At 45.0% G+C, this 20,638-nt stretch overlaps 2 pseudogenes across 2 annotated transcripts; one reads left to right on the forward strand and one right to left on the reverse strand.

The window, feature by feature from the left end:
• Positions 1-3,958: 3,958 nt before the first annotated feature.
• Positions 3,959-4,286, forward strand: LOC307058404 (BET1 homolog; annotated as a pseudogene). Its single transcript has one exon. The product of its transcript is annotated as a BET1 homolog (transcript).
• A 6,557-nt stretch (positions 4,287-10,843) lies between these two features.
• LOC307058406 (protein S100-A10-like) lies at positions 10,844-11,147 on the reverse strand (annotated as a pseudogene). Its single transcript has one exon. The product of its transcript is annotated as a protein S100-A10-like (transcript).
• Between the last annotated feature and the right edge of the window lie 9,491 nt (positions 11,148-20,638).

The following is a 20,638-nucleotide window of genomic DNA, read 5'->3' on the forward strand; positions in this document are numbered from 1 at the left end:
TTAAAAGTGGTGGCTGCCGTCCAAGTCAAGTAGGGCTGGACCTTGGAGATTATCCCAGATAGTCACGAGGCGGGCGAGGGGCTGAGGTGCCCTGCTCGTTGGCATTACCTCGCGGAATCCTCTGTGATCTGCCTGCCCTCGTTTTACAAATGGGGGAAACTGTAGTCCTAAGAGGCAAAGTGACTTGTGTGAAGTCACACAACCAGGTGTTGTGTTATCAGAGAGCTCTAACTCCCCCAAAAGTCTGCTTTCATTAATAAGATTTATTAACACAGCAAGATAACCAAGGCACACTGTTCTGAGAAAAAAGGCAAGTTTCAGAACAATATGTATAATATAGTCCCAGTTTCTTGCTGGGCAAAAAAAAGGTATGCGTATGTGCTTGTGTGTACATTTTTAAAATTCAGGAAGATTGAACACTAACCTCCTGTAGTTGTTTCCTCTAAGAGGTGAGACTCTGAGGGACTTTCGCTTCCTATTTTTTATGGATTTTTGTTTGACATTTTTATAAAGTGCATATATTTTTGTAAGCAGGGAAATAGTCAATATCTTTGAGCCTCACTTTCCACCTACCTTCCAGAGTAATAATGAAAATGTATTTAGCTAATGTTTCAGTATGGAAAACGCTTAGCACAGTGAATAGCCCATCAGTAAATTGCAAGGTTTGTTCCCTTCTCCTTCCCTCTAATGGTATGACTTTGTGTATTTGTCAAAATACTACTCAGAATCATTACTGCCACTCTGCTCAGATCCTCCAATCCTACTGCATGGAAATTTAGCCCCAAAGGCGTTCTGATCTGCACTAGAGAAACTTGAAAAGATAAAAAAAGCAAAACCCGTGGCAAGACAAGGTAGAGACCTGTTCCACTCTGCCTGCTTTACCTGACTCCAAAGGTGTAAGCATACCCCAGGCAAACAGTCTTGCCGCACAGGGCAGGCAAGAAGAGTCGCCTCTGTGATGATGAGGACCCAGGCAAATCCTATTTTGACTGGGATCTCAGATCTTCAAAAGTGAACTTGGGAAATCCTGACAAGCAGCCAATGCCCAAACCTCCCCCTACAGGAAAGTTGTGAATCAGATTCCCCTAAAGGCGCCTGAAGCTGAAGCCACAGCTCCCACCTCCTGCACCTCCAACTGCCATGGCAATTTCTGACCAGAGCCTATAAAACCAACTAAGACTGGTTTTCTGATCAACAAAATGCAGCTTCTCTGGGCCTTAGTAGGAGGTCTTTCCTCTACCAGGCATGCCTTCTCCCAGATACCCATATGGATAGCTCATTTGAGCAAACACACAAAGGAGGCTGCACACGTTTGCACTAATGTCACCTTCTCAGAAAGGTCTGATCATCCTGTACAAAATAGCAGTTCTATACCTCCAGAATTCCTAGCCCCCTTGCCTTGCTCTGTCTTTCTCCATCGCACTTATCACCATCCAACAAACTAGATATTTTTCTTACTTGTTGTCTGTCCCCCTCCCCCCTCAAAAATACAAGCTTCATGAGAACGGAGATTTTTGTCTGAATTGTTTGTTACTATATCCCCATTGCCTAAAGCAGTGTCTGGCTTATAGTACAGGCTCAATAAAAATTTACTGAATTATAAATGAGGACAAATTCAGTGTGGACCCACCACATTCAAGCAGGACAGCCCAGTTAGAGGGAATGTAAACTCTTGGGTCACTCCAGTGTGTAGGCTCTGTGGGCTTCTGACCGGTTTCCTGTCCAAAGCATTCCTCTTCCCCCATCTTCCCTTCCTACCATTTTACTCTCTCTTTAAAAATTTTTGGAGACATTTAACTGAGTTGTCTTTATGTAACCGGAGAAGGCACTAGATTCTCCAGCTCACTCATTAGCTCCAGCATGTCTGATTAAGCCTTTACTGCTTATGCTCTGGCACCTGCTATGAAAGTAACAGGTAGACTGATGTTCGTTTAAGCAGGTGCTATTGGGGCCCACAGCAATTCCATTATACAAAGAAAAGTATGCGGGTGCCCACAAGGTGAACCACAAGTTATCTTTTCTTCCAGTCTAATAATCTCTCTTTGCCCTTGAGGCTTCCAGTGGGGAGATAAGGGAGGACACGGAGCATGGGGATGGGACGAGGGGTAAACATTTAATGAACACCTACTAGATGCCAGGCACTGTGCTAGGTGTCAGGGACACAATTATATGCAAGACCAGGGTGTCTGCCCTCAGGACTAGCTCTGGCTGGTTGGAGGAGCCGGATGACTGAAGCACACACACTCTGGCTTCAGAGTGGAGGCTGGATTGGATGGGAACAGGGCTGGAAGGAAGACGGGGGTCAGCTAGGAGCCTGTAGCACTCCAAGCAAGAGATGAGACTAGACTGGTGGCAGTGGGGATGAAGATTGCAGGGGCAGGGGTAGGATTTGAGAATTACGGAGGCGTGGAATCAGCTCAACTTGGTGATTAATTAGCTAAGGTGAGTGAGGAGAAGAGATAGTAAGTGATTGGCAGGTTTCTGGCTTGGGCATCTGGGTGGATGATCGTGCCATTTGTGGGCCGAGAACTCCGGAAGAGGAGACCATGGGACATCCATTTTTGGTAGAAGCTAAAACAAACGGGGACCCATAAACAGTAAGCAGTGCTGCGACCTGAAGCACGGCTATCCTACCCCACCCTCGTGAAGGCTTCAGCTGTTACCTGTACACTGATGACTCCCAAATCTTACCTCCAACCCAGACCTTTCTCCTGAGCTGCTACCCAAATACCTGGGGACGTTTCCACTTGGGTATCCTACAGGCATCTCAAACTTAATTGTACCAGTTGCGTTCAGAAGCATTTTTGGAGAGTCAGTTCAGAAGGGTGAAGGAGGCTTTAGTCCTGCTACATTCGACTGTATTGGGCTGGCCAACAAGTTCATTCAGTTTTAAGTAAAAATAAAAGGCACGTTTTTCACTTTCACCAAGAACTTTATCGAACGACGTATTCATTAACTGAACGAACTTTTTGGCCAACCCAGTAGAACTCAGTTCCTGTTTCTCCAGCGTGTGATTGTGTCACCACCTGCATCATAATTACTTCAAGGTCTTGTTAAATTACAAACTCACGGGACCAACCCAGACCCACTCAATCAGAATTGCTTGGGATGGTGCCTGGGAATCTGCAGCTGGACCAAGTTCCAGGGGATTCTTAGGAACACATAAGTCTGAGAGGAGGATAGAAGGGATCAGCTGCCAATTAACAGAGCTTCCATGAATAAATGACTATTTTAAGCTTAATAGTAATAGTAATAACCATAATATTTGTAGCTGCAAAACACTTTTACATACCTTATTTTATTTGAACCTCTTGCAGCCCTGTGAAGTCTTTTTCTCCTCATCTTAGAAGTAAAAAAAAAACTGAGATTCAGGGAGACTAAATGATTTATTCAAGGTCTCAAGTTGACGTTTCTGATTCCAAGTCCACCAGTGCTCACAGCAGCATCACTGAATCAGTCAACTTGTGAGACAAGCCACGTGGCTGAATGAGGACGAATACACCCCACTTCTGAAGAGTATTGGAGCTCAGACTCACCATGCAGGGTCTCTTTAATGGCTGGAGCATTCTGCCTGGGGCAGGGATCAATCAATTTAACCCTGGGTACCACAGATAACAGATCAGAGGCATAAGGGCACCTGGAGCTCTCTAAGGTTCTGGGGCACCTTAGAATTTCACCTCTTGCCCTTATTTCTAATCTGGATGTTCTGGGCTGCCCTTTGTTTAACCTACAATTTCTGAGATTTCTTTTCACCCAATCCTTTGCCTGACTCTGCCTGTGATTGTGCCCTTGAACTCCTATCCTTTAAGACTCAACCTAGAGACTACATTGTTGTCGTGGCGCTTTAGGGGAAGAAGTTGGTGTTTGGCCAGGCCCTGGTACTGAGGCCGCGGTCCGGGTGGCCCCTGGCCTCTTCTACCACCCCTCCACCCGCCTTTTCCCCCGCTCCTCTGGCAGGATGAGGCGTGCAGGCCTGGGTGAAGGAGTACCTCCTGGCAACTATGGGAACTATGGCTACCCTAATAGTGGGTATAGTGCCTGTGAAGAAGAAAATGAGAGACTCACGGAAAGTCTGAGAAACAAAGTAACTGCTATAAAATCTCTTTCCATTGAAATAGGCCATGAAGTTAAACATCAAAATAAATTATTAGCTGAAATGGATTCACAGTTTGATTCTACAACTGGATTTCTAGGTAAAACCATGGGAAAACTGAAGATTTTATCCAGAGGGAGCCTGAACAAAGCTGCTGTGTTATATGATGCTGTGGATGATTAAACTGAGGTGATGCGAGTAACTGTGAGTTTGGAATTTGTTCCAACTTAACGGCTTGGAGTACCACTCCAGTAAAAAATCAGCATCAAAACATTCCTAAATTTCACATAATACTATGGCTTTTTCCATCAAAGATGACTGGATTTTACTTGTTTTATAAGTCACATTAGATAATACAGTGCTCTCTGAATACTGTTTCTTCATGATTCATTTTTTTGCCCCTATTTTCAGGGGTATTGAGATGGTCCGAGGTCAGTCTGGCCCTAATAAGTTTTTTCCTGTTTTTTGCTCTCAGGTTAAATAGCAGTATGATATCCTGTTGTTACCATAAATGTAGGTTTATGTTCCACACAAAGAAACTTAGTGGGAAAATAACAATGCCTGGAAAGCCTTGTGCTGAGCTCTTGAGATGGTGAGAAAGTTTGTGATGGACGGTAAATGTATTTTCCTGAACTGTCATCGCCCCTGAGGATGTACTCTCCTTTCCTCCTCTATTTGGTTAAAATTGTAGGCTGATGTCTTTTTACCTACAGTTTTCCTAATAATTTTTGATGATGTGACTCTTCTTCCGCCTCTGCCCAAGGACCTCATTCTTTAATAAAACTTGTTATTTTGGCATATTTCTAGTAAGGTTCAAAACAAATGTGTACCCATATAGTTGTCATTTTATATTAACTTTATATATATATACCATTGACTTAGCTTATAATAGTTTTATGATTTTAGCTACTTAGGCCATTTGGTTATCATTTATGACAGAATAATGTGAAGCTGAAGTAATTGCTAAGCTCTGAATGGAAATAAAATGTTCAAGAAAAGTAAAAAAAAAAAAAAAAAAAAGACTCCCCTAGTCATCCCTGGCCTTCACCCCTCAGGTTGCACTTGGTGTTTCCCTCTCTCTGTTCCTATGGCTTAGCACCCTGTTTGTGCTTATCACATTGCTTTGTAACTATCTGTCTGTCTCATCTCCTTGATTATAAACTCCTGAGAGCAGAGAGTGTGTCTGGCTGATCCTCCAATTCCTAGCATAGTCCCTTGAAAGGAGGTACTCGAGAGCTGTTTGTTGAATTAATGAATGAATGAAGCCCACTTGACTGTACTGCCTGGGACTCCAAGTTACACGCTCAGTACGGAGCTCCCATCGCCATTGCCTTCAGCAGAGAAATCTTTTCTTACTGTGGTCAGTGCCATACAAAGTTCTGAGCACTTCTGAAAACTGGAAGTGGCCCAGCCCTGCTGATAACCTTTGGCCTTGCCTTAGGGGGCAGGCTGTTTACACGCTAGCTCTCAGCCCATTGAAAATCGATGACAATTAATGACATACAAATTAAAACGGATGCCCTTTTCACTTACCAAATTTGCATTAAAACATCTACTGGCCAGTATTGATAAACATAAAATGAAGTGGGCATTCTCACAAAGCTCCAGAATGAGCTATTATACTTTTCTAGGGATGGCATTATAAATGATCACCGCCACCAACAAAAAAAATGTTCATACTCTTTAACTCAATGACTATGCTTCTAAAATTTCCCTTAAAGAAATAATTTTAAAAAGACAAGATGCATGTAGAATGGGTTGTTTGTAAGAGTGCAAGTTATTTGTAATAATGAAAGTTATTTACAATAGTAGAAGCTGTAAGTACCCAGAGGCTACAGTGAGGTATCCTCCAAGAACTTAGGAATGAGGAAACTGCATTTCCCACTGAGTGCTGAACGGCAGAATCCACCCAAAATGGATCAAAAACCAAAGACAAAGTCCATGGAAGGAGAGAGAAAAGCTACTGGCTCACAGGACTTGATTGAGGGCATCAATTCACAAAATAAATACTGTGTCCATCAGAAGAGGTTTTGCACACAGACATGCAGCAATCAAGAGAGTGACCATGGGCAGAGCCCACTGAAGCCCTCGTGTACATCTCGGCCAGCAGATGCCCTGAGTTCTGTTCTATGCCAAGACCGTTCCCAAGATGAGGAGGCACCAGACCACGAAAATGGGGCCATTAGAGGTAGTCCACCCTTTTCCTGGTTCCAAGCTCACCAGGGGACCATCTGATCACCCTGGCACTTGACCACAGGAAGAGTTGTGGTATTCTGGTGTCTTTCTCCTGGTAAACTAAAAAGGAGTTTACAATTATGTTAACCTTCCAACACAGGCCAAAGGGGATGTCGTTTAAGCCAGTGCTACCATGCACACTCCCTGTGTGTGCGATGGTTTTTTTAACGACATAAAGGGTGGCATTCTGATGTCTCCCTCAGGCCCCTGTGCAGTGAAGTTAGCACAAGTCAATCTTTCAGAACCTTCTCATCACTGGGCACGGCAAGAACAGTTCCAGCCGGCCTGTTCTTCACACCAACTGCACATGCAGGCGTCTAATCATGATTTCTACAGGGAAAGAGAAATCTGAAACAACCAAAATGTTCAATCTTAGGGAGAAGCTTAAATAAATTATGCTATACCCATCCCATGCAATATAATGTTGTCATTTAAAATCTTTTTTGCAAAGCCTACTTTATTACTTAGAGAAATATTCACACTACATGTTAAAAATGTGTGATTCAGGGACTTCCCTGGTAGTCCAGTGGTTAGGACTCTGCGGTTTCACTGCAGGGGGCACGGATTCAGTCCCTGGTCTGAGAACTAAGATCCTGCAAGCTGCATGGCATGGCCAAAAGAAAAAAAAAAAATGTGATTCACACTTCAAAAAAAATTTTAGGCAGTTTCTTATAAATTAAACACACAATTAGTACGTGACCCAGTCATCACGCTCTTGGACATCTGTCCCAGAGAAATGAAAACATATCTTTACATAAAAACTTGTACATGAGTACTCATAGAGGCTTTATCTAATCGCCAAAAACTGGAAACAACCCAGATGTCCTTCAACTCTTTTTGGTAGAGGCTAAAATAAACAGGGACAACAGGCAACATGGCTGACCTACCTCACCTCCTCTAGTTAAACAAATTGGTACATCCATACCACAGAATAGTACTCAGCAATAAAGAGAAGTGAATTAGTGATACACAACTGGACAGATCTCAAGGAAATTATGCTGAGTGGAAAAAAACAATTCTAAAAGGTTTTATATAGATAGATAGATAGATAAAGATATAAATATATCTATATATAAATATATATCTATATATAAATATATATAAAAATATAAATATATAAAGATATATATATCTCAAAAGACAGTTATGATTCATTTATATAACATCTTTGAAAAGACAAAATTTAGACATGGAGAACAGATTAGTGGTTGCCAGGGGTCAGGAATGAGTGAGTGGGTATGAGAGTAAAGGGGTGTGATTATAAAAGGGCAAAATGAGAACTCCTTGTGGTACTGGAACTATTCTGGGTTTCACTGTGGTTGTGGATACATGAAACTACACATGTGATAAAACTGTAGAGAACTAAACACACACACACTCACAAATGTGTATAAGTAAAAGAGGGACATCTGAATAACATCAGTGGGTTATAAATGTCAATGTGCTGGTTGTGATATTGCACTATAGTTTTTCCAAGATGTTACCATTGGGGAAAACTTGGTAGAGTGTACGTGGGATCTCTGTATTATTTCTTACAACTGCATGTGAATCTACAATTACTCCAAAATAAAAAGTTTAATTTTAAGTGCAATACAAAATTGTAGATGCAACATGATTGCCTTATATAATATTTTTGACCTATACGTACACACAAAATATTTACAATTATTGGCTTTAGATAGTAGAGATGTTGGATTTTATGGGTGATTTCTGACTTTGTCTATATACTTTTTAATATTTTTCAAATTCCCCTACCATGAACATGTATTAATTTTATTTTATAAATATAATGACTATCTTTAAATATAGTATATTCATTTTTCATAACCATATCTTAGTGCCGACTCACACAAAGCTTTTATCAACGATCCACCCAAAACTTTTAAATATAAATTGATGCTAAACTAGGAATTCCCAATTCTATGCTTATACAATTCAGTTTTCAGAACAAAAGATAGGACCTTACACCTGAACTCTGATGATCAAGTTGTCCAGCTTCCTCAGCTGCAACATAAAGACCTTGGGTTAAGAAGAACCCTGGGGTCCTTCCAGCTCTTACAGTCCATGGGCCTCATGCTGGTATAAGGCACCTGCTGCGAACCTTGGTCTGTCTGTTTAGAGATTATCTCTAAGATTATCCCAAGGATTGAAAGTGATCCACCTTCTCCCAGACCACATCTCTCCTTTTTTTTAAAATAAATTTTTTATTTTTATTTTTATTTATTTTTGGCTGTGTTGGGTCTTCGGTGCTGAACGCGGGTTTTCTCTAGCTGCTGAGAGCAGGGGCTACTCTTTGTTGCGGTGCACAGGTTTCTCATTGCGGTGGCTTCTCTTGTTGCAGAGCACAGGCTCTAGGTGCGCGGGCTTCAGCAGTTGTGGCACGTGGGCTCAGTAGTTGTGGCTCGGGAGCTCTGGAGCACAGGCTCAGTAGTTGTGGCGCACAGGCTTAGTGGCTCCACAGCATGTGGGATCTTCCTAGACCAGGGCTCGAACCCGCGTCCCCTGCATTGGCAGGTGGATTTTTAACTACTGTGCCAACAGGGAAGTCCCAAGATCATATCTCTTGAGGAGCAGCTCAGATTAGAGTGAGAACCTGCCTGCCTCCAGCCCTCCGCCTTCCACCCCACGTGGCAGCAAAGTCCCCATTTGCACAGGGCAGTAAACTGCCAATAATGGCATGAGACTGCCAGCAGCAGGAATCCATGAATTTATGAGTCTATAAAATCATTCACTTTCACTGCTGGAACAATTCACGTCTCCTAGGTTGATAAGAAATATGCCTTTGCAAACATTGAGTTGAGGACAGCATGGGGGAATCCCATCTCTGTTGCCACTTTTCCTAAAAACAACTCCTTGCTCTCTGCAATCCTGTTTCTACATTCTGCAATAACTAGGGCAGCTTCCCCTGCCTGTCCCCCACACCCCTCTCCACCCCTGTATAAATATATTCTGATTCTCTGAAGAACCCTGACTAATACACCTTGCAAAAGTTTTCTCCACTTTCAAATGAATTCACCATTCCTTTAAAGTTGTCTAACATAAGGAATATTATGCAGCCATGAAAACAAATGAGGTAGATCTCTATGTACAAATATGAACTCATTTCCAACTCATATTACTGGATGAAAACAGCAAGTTGCAGAGTGATGTATTTATGTAAAGTTCTTTCCTTCCAGAACTCACAAAACTATATTTTCCGAGGGAATATCTGTAGGTACGTAAACATCTAGCAAAGGATCTGGGAGCATTCATACCAAACAAATAACAGTAGTTAAATCTATAAAGGTGGAGAAAAGACCAAGGTGGGCTCAAATGTTTTCATTTTTACAAGGGGAATGTGTGTGCTTTGTATAATTAAAATTCATTTTATGTAGCAAGTGAATAAAGGAGTTGACCAATGATTTGATTTACAAGAACTGAACCTGCCTGACCCATGGTCTTCCTCATCCTTTCATTTAATCCTTCCAGCTCTCCAGGCTCAAAACCAGGGAGTCACCTTTGACTCCCCTCTTTCTGTGGTGTCCTCCCACCATCAACCCATCAGGATATTCTGTGGGCTTTGTCTTCAGTATCTAGTGATTTCTAACCTTGTCCACCACCAGCTCTCATATTTTCTCACCTGTGTTATTGTAAGGGCTTAACTCGCCTCCAGGCTTCCCCCATCACTTCCTCACTGCCTCTTCTTGATACGGCAGCCAGAGAGGTCCCAGGAAAGCCCTGCCCTCTGTCCTTTGCTCCTCTAACCTCATCTCTCATCCTCCTCCTCCTCACTCACTCTCTCTCTCTGCTCCAGCCACAGGGATGCCTTGCTCTGCACTTGACACAATCCTGCCCAAGGGGTTTTGCATTTGCTATGCGCTCTACCTATTTAAAGTGGACCGCCTCCCCCTGTACTCCCTATCTCCCTCCCCTGCTTTATTTTCCTTCTTAGCATTTATCATATCACCATCTTTTTAGGAACGAAAAAAAGGAAGTTGTTTATTGAGGGCAAGAGGATGTGACCAATATAAAAATCAAAAGCTTATCTGGGACTTCCCTGGTGGCACAGTGGTTAAGAATCCGCCTGCCAATGCAGGGGACACGGGTTCGATCCCTGGCCCAGGAAGATCTCACATGTCCCGGAGCAACAAAGCCCATGTGCCACAAGTACTGAGCCTGTGCCCTAGAGCCTGCAAGCCACAACTACTGAAGCCTGCACGCCTACAGCCCGTGCTCCGCAACAAGAGAAGCCACTGCAATGAGAAGCCCGTGCACAGCAATAAAGAGTAACCCCCGCTTGCCACAACTAGAGAAAGCGTGCGCCCAGCAACGAAGACCCAATGCAGCCATAAATAAATAAATAAATTTATTTTTTTTAAAAAGCTTATCTGGCTTTAACTGACTCTGCTTTCTCTGCTTGTCAAATGGGAGTTGGATTTTATTTGTACATTCTCTAAGGGGCCCTATCTGCTCATGAAATCCTTATACAGGGGGAAGCTATGGGACAGATTCCTTAAGCGCCCCAGTGGGAGAACTCTAATCATGGTGGGAGTAATGGCTCCATGCTGCCTTCTTCTTTCCCTTCTGCTTCATGTGTACCACAAAATAGTCATCGCACGCAATAGTGAGCTCAGAATTTAGCAAAAAGAAGCTCTGGAAGCCCACTGAACCATCTTACTACTGGTCCAGGTCCTTCAATATTTTGATTTTCCAAAAATCCAGGGAACTCCTTTTCCACGAGTATCCTCAGGTCCTCCTTTGTAAAGTAGACTTTATCCCCAGCAAATTTGTGAAACGTGAGCATCATGGTTTCCATGGCATGTTCCATTTGACATGGCATTTCAGTGAGGTCTGGTGAAACCTTAGCGCAAGGTCTGGAGGGGTCACTTGGCTAGCTGGGATGCGGGCTTAGTTTATCACCTTCTAATATACTATAAACACGTTTGTCTTTTTTTTTTTTTAATCTTCCCAGCACTAGAATTAAAATTCAACAGGGATCAGCATTTATGTCTGTTTTGTTCATGGTCATATCTCCAGCACCTAAAACAATGTTTGGCACATAGTGGACATGCAATAAATATTTCTTTAATGGGGAATTCCCTGGCAGTCCAGTGGTTAGGGCACCACGCTTCCACTGCAGGGGGTGCAGATTTGATCCCTGGTCAGGGAACTAAGATCCCGCATGCCATGCAGTGTGGCCAAAAAAAAAAAAAAATTATTGAATGAGTAAAGAATATATTTGACCACAAAGTTTCATGAGTTATACTATAATAATGGGAAAAAACCAAAATGAGACCACATTGATTAGCTTTTGAATTCTGAGTAAATCACTTAGCCTCTTCTTTTTTTCATTTGTGGTAAACACACACACACACACACACACACACACATAAAATGAGATTTACCCTCAACAAATTCATAAGTGTACAGTACCATATTATTAACTATATGCACAATGTTGTACAGGGATTTCTAGAAATTTTTCATCCATGACTGAAACTCTCTACCCATTAAACAGCAATTTCCCATTTCCCTCTGGCAACTCCCCCAGCCCCTGGCAACCGCCACTCTATTCTCTGTTTCTATGAGGTTGGTTACTCTAGATACCTCATATAAGTAGAATCATGCAGTATTTCTCATTCTGTGACTGGTTTGTTTCACTTAGCATAATGTCCTCAAGGTTTAGCCATCTTTTTTATGACTGAGTGATATTCCATTGTATGTATATACCGCATTTTCTTCATTCATCTGTCGATGGACATTTAGGTTGCTTCTACCTCTTGGCTATTGTGCATAATGCTGAAATGAACATGCGTGCAGACATCTTTTTAAGGTCCTGCTTTCAGTTCTTTCAGATAAATACCTAGAAGTGGGATTGCTGGATCATATGTTAGTTCTATTTTTAATTGTTTTAGAAACCTCCATATTGTTTTCCCTAATAGTTGCACCATTTTACATCCCCAGAAACAGTGCACAGTGTTCCAATTTCTCTACATCCTTGCCAGACTTTGTTTGTTTGATAATGGCCATTCTAACAGGTATGATGTGATATCTCATTGTGGTTTTGGTTTGCATTTCCCTGATGATTAGTGGTGCTGAGCACCTTTTCATATAGCTGTTGGCCATTTGTATGTCTTCTTTTCAAAAACCTCAGTTCAAGTCCTTTGCCCATTTATTAAAAAGGTTATTTGTTTTTTTGCTGTTGGGTAATAGGAGTTCCTTACATATTTTGGATATTACCCCTTATGAGACATAAGATTTGCAGATACTTTCTCCCATTCTCTGGGGTGCATTTTTACCCTGTTGAGTGTTTCCTTTGCTGTGCAGAAGGCTTTTAGTTTGATGTCTATTTTGGCTTTCGTTACCTGTTCTTTCAGTGTCATATCCATGAAATCATTGCCAAAACCAACGTTATGAAGATTTTCCCATGTGTCTTCTTCTAGGAATTTTATAGTTTCAAGCCTCAACTTTCTATATCAGTATTTGTATAGCTCTTTCTACATTTCAAAATGCTTTCATATACATTAAACCCTTAAAACAGAAACCCCAGAAGGAGGTCCCTTGGTGCTGAGTCATGATGACAGGCCCTGAGCCTTTGGGAGTTTTACTCTGGAGGTCAGGGGAGGATGGGTACTCTCACCCTGGGACATGTCTTGGTAGTCATATATCTGCTCTTCTACAGCAGAAAGTGCCCAGCCATGCTGACCCAGCAATACCTGCTCCCCATAAAGGAGCCTACTATATTCCCAGCCTCTCCTGGAAGCCAGAATCTGGCCTTGTGCAAAGGAAATGGAGGGCAAAAGCCCATCTGAGATTGCATCCAAGGTTCCTCTTAGCAGAAGTGCTGGGAGCTCATAACTGGAGTCAGAGAATGTACCTCTCCATGGATCTCTGCCTTCCTCATCCTTCCCTATAAGCTACTGTCCACAGACCTCAGTTCACAGCTGAGGGTCTTTTGCTCTGAAACTTACAAAATCGTGCAAATTTCTCTCTGGTCAAAGATAGTTAATATTCCTTTCACTAAATGCCACCCAAGGAGGCGTGGTGAGCAGAAGACCAGAGAGAACTTAAGGTGTTTAAACCTTAGGCAGGTCCCTGCCCTTCTCTGAGCTGGCTTCCCCATCTATAAAGTGAGCAAGAGAAGACTCTTCACAAGGTCATCCACAAGGATTAGGAACATAGTAGGTGCTCAATACACGATCCATCACTCTTATTTTGTTTGGAGGAGATAGAGTCTGAGACCCCCTGTCCTTCATCACATGAAATGGACGGAAAATAATGTTGATGTAAATAATCAATAAACAATTTATAATAAGGGATAGAGGAGAGTTTCACGTGAGCCAAAATGAGGACTGTAGCCCAGGAGACACAGATTCAAAGAGCACTTGAATTGTGTTCCACCAGACCACAAGAGGAAGGAGGCTTATATATGCAAAACCCATAAAATTACATAAGTTGTTTGCCAAGAATTAGGACTGGAGCTGGCACGAAGTAAGGGTGCTTGTTAAGCACGGATTGGTTGGAGCCCAAAATGGTTGCATAGTTACAAGGGGAGACCCTGAGACCATAAGGTTGCAACTGGCAGCTGCTAGCAGATATTGTTTTGAAAACAGCTGATGATGTCCTTGAGTTTGAGACAGTTCAGAAAATTCAGGAGTTGATGCAAGAATGTGTCTGAAACCACATCCACAATGGCCACCTGGCTCCATTGGATACGCCTGAACCACAGTTCCTCCATTTTTATTTTTAAATGATCTTAAATACATCATCCCCAACAATGGAGAACAAGTGAAAAAGGCTGTTTCTCCAACCAGAAAGTTAAGGCCGAGGACCCAGAACACAGGTGGCCATACTGGGTTGGCATTAATGCAAGAATGTTAGCTCCCCGTTGGGACAGGTATGGAGCTGGATCTGAGGGGAGGAAGTGCTCTCAGGCTGGTGGAGGGCAGGGGTATTTCAGGGCGGAACCTATGCTACCTAGGGGTCTGGCACTGGGGGCAGGATCTATGTTACCATGAGGAGGCGTGTACAGGGCAGGGTCTCTGGTCCTGGGAGGGAGGGGTCAGGGTCAGAAGGTGATGGGGTGTGCCTGGCTGTTGCCGTGGAGAACTCTGATTGTATCCAAAGCTGGTGAGAGGCCACCCGGAGGTCCCAGGCTTCATGAGCAGAGCCTCCTGCCTCACAGCTGCGGAGAAGGTTGACTGAAGTGGACTAGAGATCTTCATTCTCCATAAAGAAATCAGGCTGCGGCAGGTAAGGAACCCTCTTAGCAACATCCCACCCCAGGACTGCATTTCTTCTGGGTGCAGATCTGCTCCCCAGTGGGCCTCACCCAGCGAGGCAGATGAGTGTGGGGTGGTGGTTGATGGGAGGAGGGGGTGACTAGGTGAAGGCTAGGCAGGTTGGTTCCTGGACCTCCGTGTGCCCTCTCGGCGCAAACGTAAGGCTCTGCAAGACAGAGGTACACAGACTCCTGAATGCCCTCTGCTCCCAGGGAAGAGAAACCAGGGAGTGGGGGAGGGGAGAAAAGCCGTTCCTCAGGGACCCTCCGTGACCCTGGGTCATGGACAGCCAGCGGGGATAGGACCTCAACATAGGCAGAATTTGATTTTAAAATGAACATTTTACATTCACCTTGAAAAGGAGAAGGAGAATTTGCTCCTACTGGGTGCTTTCCATGTGGCAGTTTCTTTCTACATAACACAACGTTTAATTTAATGTTCCACCAAAACCCGAAGCTGAATTTCAGGAGTGTCCGCCGCATGCCAGGTGCCCTATTTGCCTGCTTCAGGTAGAACTCATCTGTGATCCTCACGGCCACTATTGAGGTGCATCCTGGGTCAGAACCCCAATCTGAGCGCCACCAGGCCCAGGTTGCTTCAGCGAGGCTGTGTGACCTCAGGTTCACCCTTGCCCCGGGGTGAAGCAGCTTGCCCCAGGTCAGAGAGCAGCAAGGGGCACCTGGCCTGGCTGCTGCTTCCTAGGGTAAAACTGAAGGCATGGGAACACCACATCCTGAAACATTCAGGGGTGCAAGAATTCGAGCAAAAAGAAGCCTAAGAGGGAGGAGATACGGGAACACATGTATAACTGATTCACTTTGTTTTAAAGCAGAAACTAACACACCATTGTAAAGCAATTATACTCCAATAAAGATGCTAAAAAAAAAAAAAAAGAAACCTAGACACATGAATCTATCTATATTTGGGGGAAAATGAAATTTTTCCCCTAAGCTGGAAGAATATCTGTTTCCTCTTGTCTCAAAGAGTCAGCACCTTTTCTCTTTTCTTCTTGCTATTTTGAGCCCACCTTTTAAAGGCCTCTTCTGCCAGCGCCCCTTAAGCCCCGCCCCCATTTCTTCCCTAGTTTATAACATCATTCCCGGGTTCCCCCTTTTCTGCGTCTATTTCCTCACCCAGCACGCTCTCATCTTTTCCCCTGAGAGAGCCTCTGCTCTAGACTCTTTATTGACCTCCTCATTTCTAAGTCTCAGGATAACCCCGTAAGGCGGGTGTCAGAGCCCCGCCTGAGGGATGAAGATACTGGGGCTCCAGGTCAGGTGAGCAGACCCAGTCGGAGGACATCCGTTCAGTTCTCTGTGGGCACATACAAGCCGTTTGGGGCACCTGAGGTGACACAGGTATCCCCTCCCTGCCCCCTGGGCCTCCGCTTGGAAAGGAGCCATCAGGCAAAGGTGAGAAGTTCAGCCCTGCCCCTCCCCCTCTCCCCGCCTTCTTGTGGCGCCTTCAGACAAAATGTTACACTTTCTTCCACTGCCTGCACCCTCATTGGCTGGCCACCGCGCGACCCCATTGGCTGTGAGCCCGGGGACAACACTGTGATTGGTCCCTGCGCCTGTGCCGAGGTGCTGGGTCTGTCTGGCCCGGGTGGAGACACGGTCCCCACTCTGGTTGGCACACGAGGACCGTGACCGCTGCCACCGCTGTCAAGCCTTCCGGCGGCCCACGTGTTCCGGGAGTGGGGACGTCGTGTGCCTGGGTGCCCATCTCCCTCCGAGGGTGAGAGTCGACTCAACGCTGTGGAGGGGCAGGGGGCAGGACTGACCTTCTCATCTCGCCGGCCGGCTGGCTGCTCCATAAAGGTGCACTTGTCCTTGTGGGTGTTTATGTACATGCAATTGATTCAAGCCCCTGGATCCAAACGGGTGAACATTTAGGTCTGGGTCCAGACTTTAATAGGAGCGTTTGTACATGTCATCTTGACACCCTACATATTTCTGAGACTGATTTTGGATTTTTTTTTTTTTTTTTTTTTTTTTTTTGCGGTACGCGGGCCTCTCACTGTTGTGGCCTCTCCCGTTGTGGAGCACAGGCTCCGGTCGCGCAGGCTCAGCGGCCATGGCTCACGGGCCCAGCCGCTCTGCGGCATGTGGGATCTTCCCGGACCGGGGCACGAACCCGTGTCCCCTGCATCGGCAGGCGGACTCTCAACCACTGCGCCACCAGGGAAGCCCCTGGATGTTTTTTTTAACATGATCTGATAAGCATAGGGAACAAAAGGAAGCTGCTGGTGGGTTGCAAAACATTATCCAGTATCTTGTATGCGTTTGCTTAGGGTTTGCTAATGAGACTGGATCACACTCATATGTTTTTCAGACTGATGCTTAAAAATGATTGAAAGTTACTCTGAACCTTGGAGAAGGTGAAGTCATAGTTTTTGAAAGTTCAGCCTAGGGAGTTTTTTAAAATGTCAGCTCTTGGGCTTCCCTGGTGGTGCAGTGGTTGAGAGTCCGCCTGCCGATGTAGGGGACACGGGTTTGCGCCCCGGTCCGGGAAGATCCCACATGCCATGGAGCGGCTGGGCCCGTGAGCCATGGCCGCTGAGCCTGCGCGTCGGGAGCCTGTGCTCCGCAACGGGAGAGGCCACAGCAGTGAGAGGCCCGCGTACCAAAAAAAAAAAAAAAAAAAAGTCAGCTCTAAATGGGTACTAAGTGGTGTTTTAATTGGAAAGTCTTTGGTAGTGAAAGTATACTTTGCTTTATACATGAGAGGTGATAAAAATTATGGCATGATAGTATGAACCTTCACAAAATGCCTTTTTAGAAGAATGCATCAGTGAAGCTGTCTTCTAACTGTGCGACTGAAGGTTATGCTTAGCAGGCTGATCTAATGAACAGAATTGAGCACAGTAAAAAGTTTTTAGAAAGGAAAAGATATCAGAGTTATGGCCATTCTGAAATGCCTAATATTATTTTTGGCCTCAGTTTCCCTCAGAATGAATGGGCTTTGCACAAATTGCCCAGTAAACATTTGTTTACGGAGCTGCAGTCCCCAGAATTCCTTCCCATGCAGCTTCCCATGCTGTTGTACGCTCCTTCCTCCACTTCTGTTGGAAAATGAGCAGCTTGTGCTACTTGCCCTTGTTCCGGATAGTCACAGAATTGTGACAATGACCTTCCAGGGGTGGAACGTTTAAACTATAATCTAGTTAAGGACTTTTTCACCTCCTTTATCCAGATAAAGAAATTAAGATTTCAGGTTTCTTGGCTCATAAAAAGTCACACTGCTGGCTAACAAAGAGTTACAACCCAGGTCTTCAGCCAATCTATAATCCATCCTGCCTTTTCCCACACTGGTTCATCTCATTGGCCGGATACCATCTCTGGGAGCATCCCTGCATCATCCTACCCACCGTGGATTTGTAGGACTAGCTTCCTTCCACCTACTATCCCCGTACTGAGTTCCCCCAATTCTTACACCTTTCAGATGCCTGGACATTCACACTCACCCTCCAAACATGCCCCGTTTCCTGAGCCAGAATAGGATACCCAGGTTCTTGCCCCTGTATAATCCCTCCCCACCTGTCTCACATGGCAATGGGCCAGGATCCCCTGCAAAGGCTTTTTCTTTTCCAGCTTCTCAAATATGTGCTTCTCACTGTGAATCTTGTCAAGAGCTGAATTCATGAGATTGTAAATGCTTAGGATCCAGAGAGGTCTTCTGGGTCAGGGTTGAACTTGCTGATTTCCTGCCCCCAAGGTTTTCTCTGAATGCTATCCTGTCTTATTGCTATTCTGATGCACCCCAGGAAGGACACTTTAGATACTGGATACATGGATCCTGATGAAGGATCGTACCGATGTGTTGGCCAAACAAGAGTGAAATGAGAAATCTGTGTGGAGTGGGGCTGAAAAACTTCTCAGAGAAGTTGGGACTTAAACTGGGAACTGAAGGACAAGCTGACTCTAGAGAGGTAGAAACTGGGGGCAGGGAGGCATTCTTGGTAGGAGGAAAGAGAATGGGCCACAGAATAGGGGTTGGTGGGCAGGGCAGGGACGTATACTGCTGGGGGCGGTTTCCCTAACACACTTTGTATCTGCGTAGGACCTTTAGGAGGAAAGGTTTGTTTTTGTTTTGCTCCGTTTTTAAATAAAAGATCACTTATTGATCTCATTTTTACCGTTAATTCCCCCATTCCTAGCAAAAGAGCCAAGCTTGCAAGAAGGCGGAGGAGGGTCCTGCCCTCCCCTCCCCCATCCAAGAACATGACTTCTGTGGTACTTGTCCTGGCCGAGGACCCCTTCACACAGATCACACATGCGGATGGGACAGTTCCATCTGTATTATTGCAACAAGAGGCTCTGTGTGAAAAATATCCACCTAAGCTCCTGCTGGGTCCACAGTGCAAGTCAATAACGATACCTTGGAAAGAATGGCTTTGGGGGATCATAGCAAATCATGCCTAGTGGAGAGCACGATGGAGCATCTAGGAATCGGATATTTAAAATTGCACAAGGTCTAATGAAGGTTAACATCTTGATTAGATCCTTGGCTTGATTCCCCACTGAAAGCAGAGTGGAAGGATCATCTCCCATCTTTTACTGCGGTGTTCCCATCTCCCAGCTCCTGACCTGGGGCGCCCGAGGCAGGCAGGCTGAGATGGAGGCCACAGCTCCCGGCAGCTGGGCAGATGCTCTGGTGCCATCCTCACCCCAGCAGCAGGCAGAGAAGGCTGCCCTCAGAGGCAGCAAGTAACGGGAGTGTCTGCCGGCTATGGGAGAGGCAGAGGGCTGCACCCTTATTCAGTGACTCAACAGTCCCCAGAGCCATCCAGGTATTTCCCGAGGAATGTGTTTGGGCAGAAGCCTGGGAGGAAACCCAGATTATCAGCATGGGCACTGGGAGAGCTCCAGACTCCCCACAAGCCCAAAGGCCTTTGGTATTCATATTCCTAGACTACTAGAGAATTTGAGATGCTGGGAGGACCCTGGTCTTTTTTCCTCCATTTGTCGACCTAAATTCCCTGGTGTCCAGGCACATGCACTTCTCTTTAATTTAAACAGGTAAAGAAGACCTATGTTCTTCGGTTCGAAAGTTTCTTGTTTTTCTGTCTGTAGTTCAAAACCTTCACTGTTTTACTTTGCTCCGTATTAAAGATTTGTTGATGTCTGGAAATTGGAGACTATAAAAGTGTGGCCTCTGATGTAACCTAGCCCTCGGGCTGGATGGGCCTTTGTGATTCTGTGGCTGTCCTCCCCACACCTATGGCACGTTACAGGAGCTGAAAGGGACCAGCGCAGGCAACAAAAATGGCACCTACTTACCATCTTCCCACCACTGTTCTGAGAAGCAAACCGAGGGAAAGTGGACACCCTAGTGAAGACCACATTGGCGACAGGAGACTTGCTGTCAGACCTAGAAGATGTTTTAAAATCCCACATTACTTCATTGGGTTCATGGCCTCTGTGGCCAGTTAGTTCTCCCCCTAGAACTTAGTGAGAAAGCTTTCTTCCACCTCCTTCCCTGATATTCCCTCTTCGAAGGAGATTTTGCTCCCAGCTGCTGTCAGCTGAGGTGCTTTGAGAGAGGGGCTGCTTGTCTGTGCCCCAGTGGTGGCTCATCCGGGAAAGCATCAGAATCATCCGGGCAGCATGTCACCTACACAGACGCCCGGGCCACCCCAGGAGATGCAGATCCAGTGTTTCTGAGGCAGGGCCTGGGCATGTGTATTTTCATCGGTCTCGCCAGGTGGCTGACATACATCAAAACCGACCCAGGTCATGCATTGTCTCTGCCCAGCAGAACTGTGCTCAGGGGAGAGTGGACCCCGTGGAGAACTCCCATCCTAATTCACTCAAACCTCAGTGCTGAGTACCTCCTGCGAGTATAGAGGTGATGACAATGCAGCCCCCTGTTCAAATTGCTGGCAGAGCCATCCATGGCTCAATCTTTTATTAAAATCGTTACATTATCAGCCTTAGAACCGCTTCTCTTAGAGAAGGGCTCCTGATTTGTAAAGTTAGATGTGACCAAGGACAACATAATCATCATTTCAGAACCCACTGGAAGCAGTTCAAGACAAACCAGCTTC

Source organism: Hyperoodon ampullatus (assembly GCF_949752795.1).
Source record: "Hyperoodon ampullatus genome assembly, chromosome: 9".
Lineage (NCBI taxonomy): Eukaryota > Metazoa > Chordata > Mammalia > Artiodactyla > Ziphiidae > Hyperoodon > Hyperoodon ampullatus.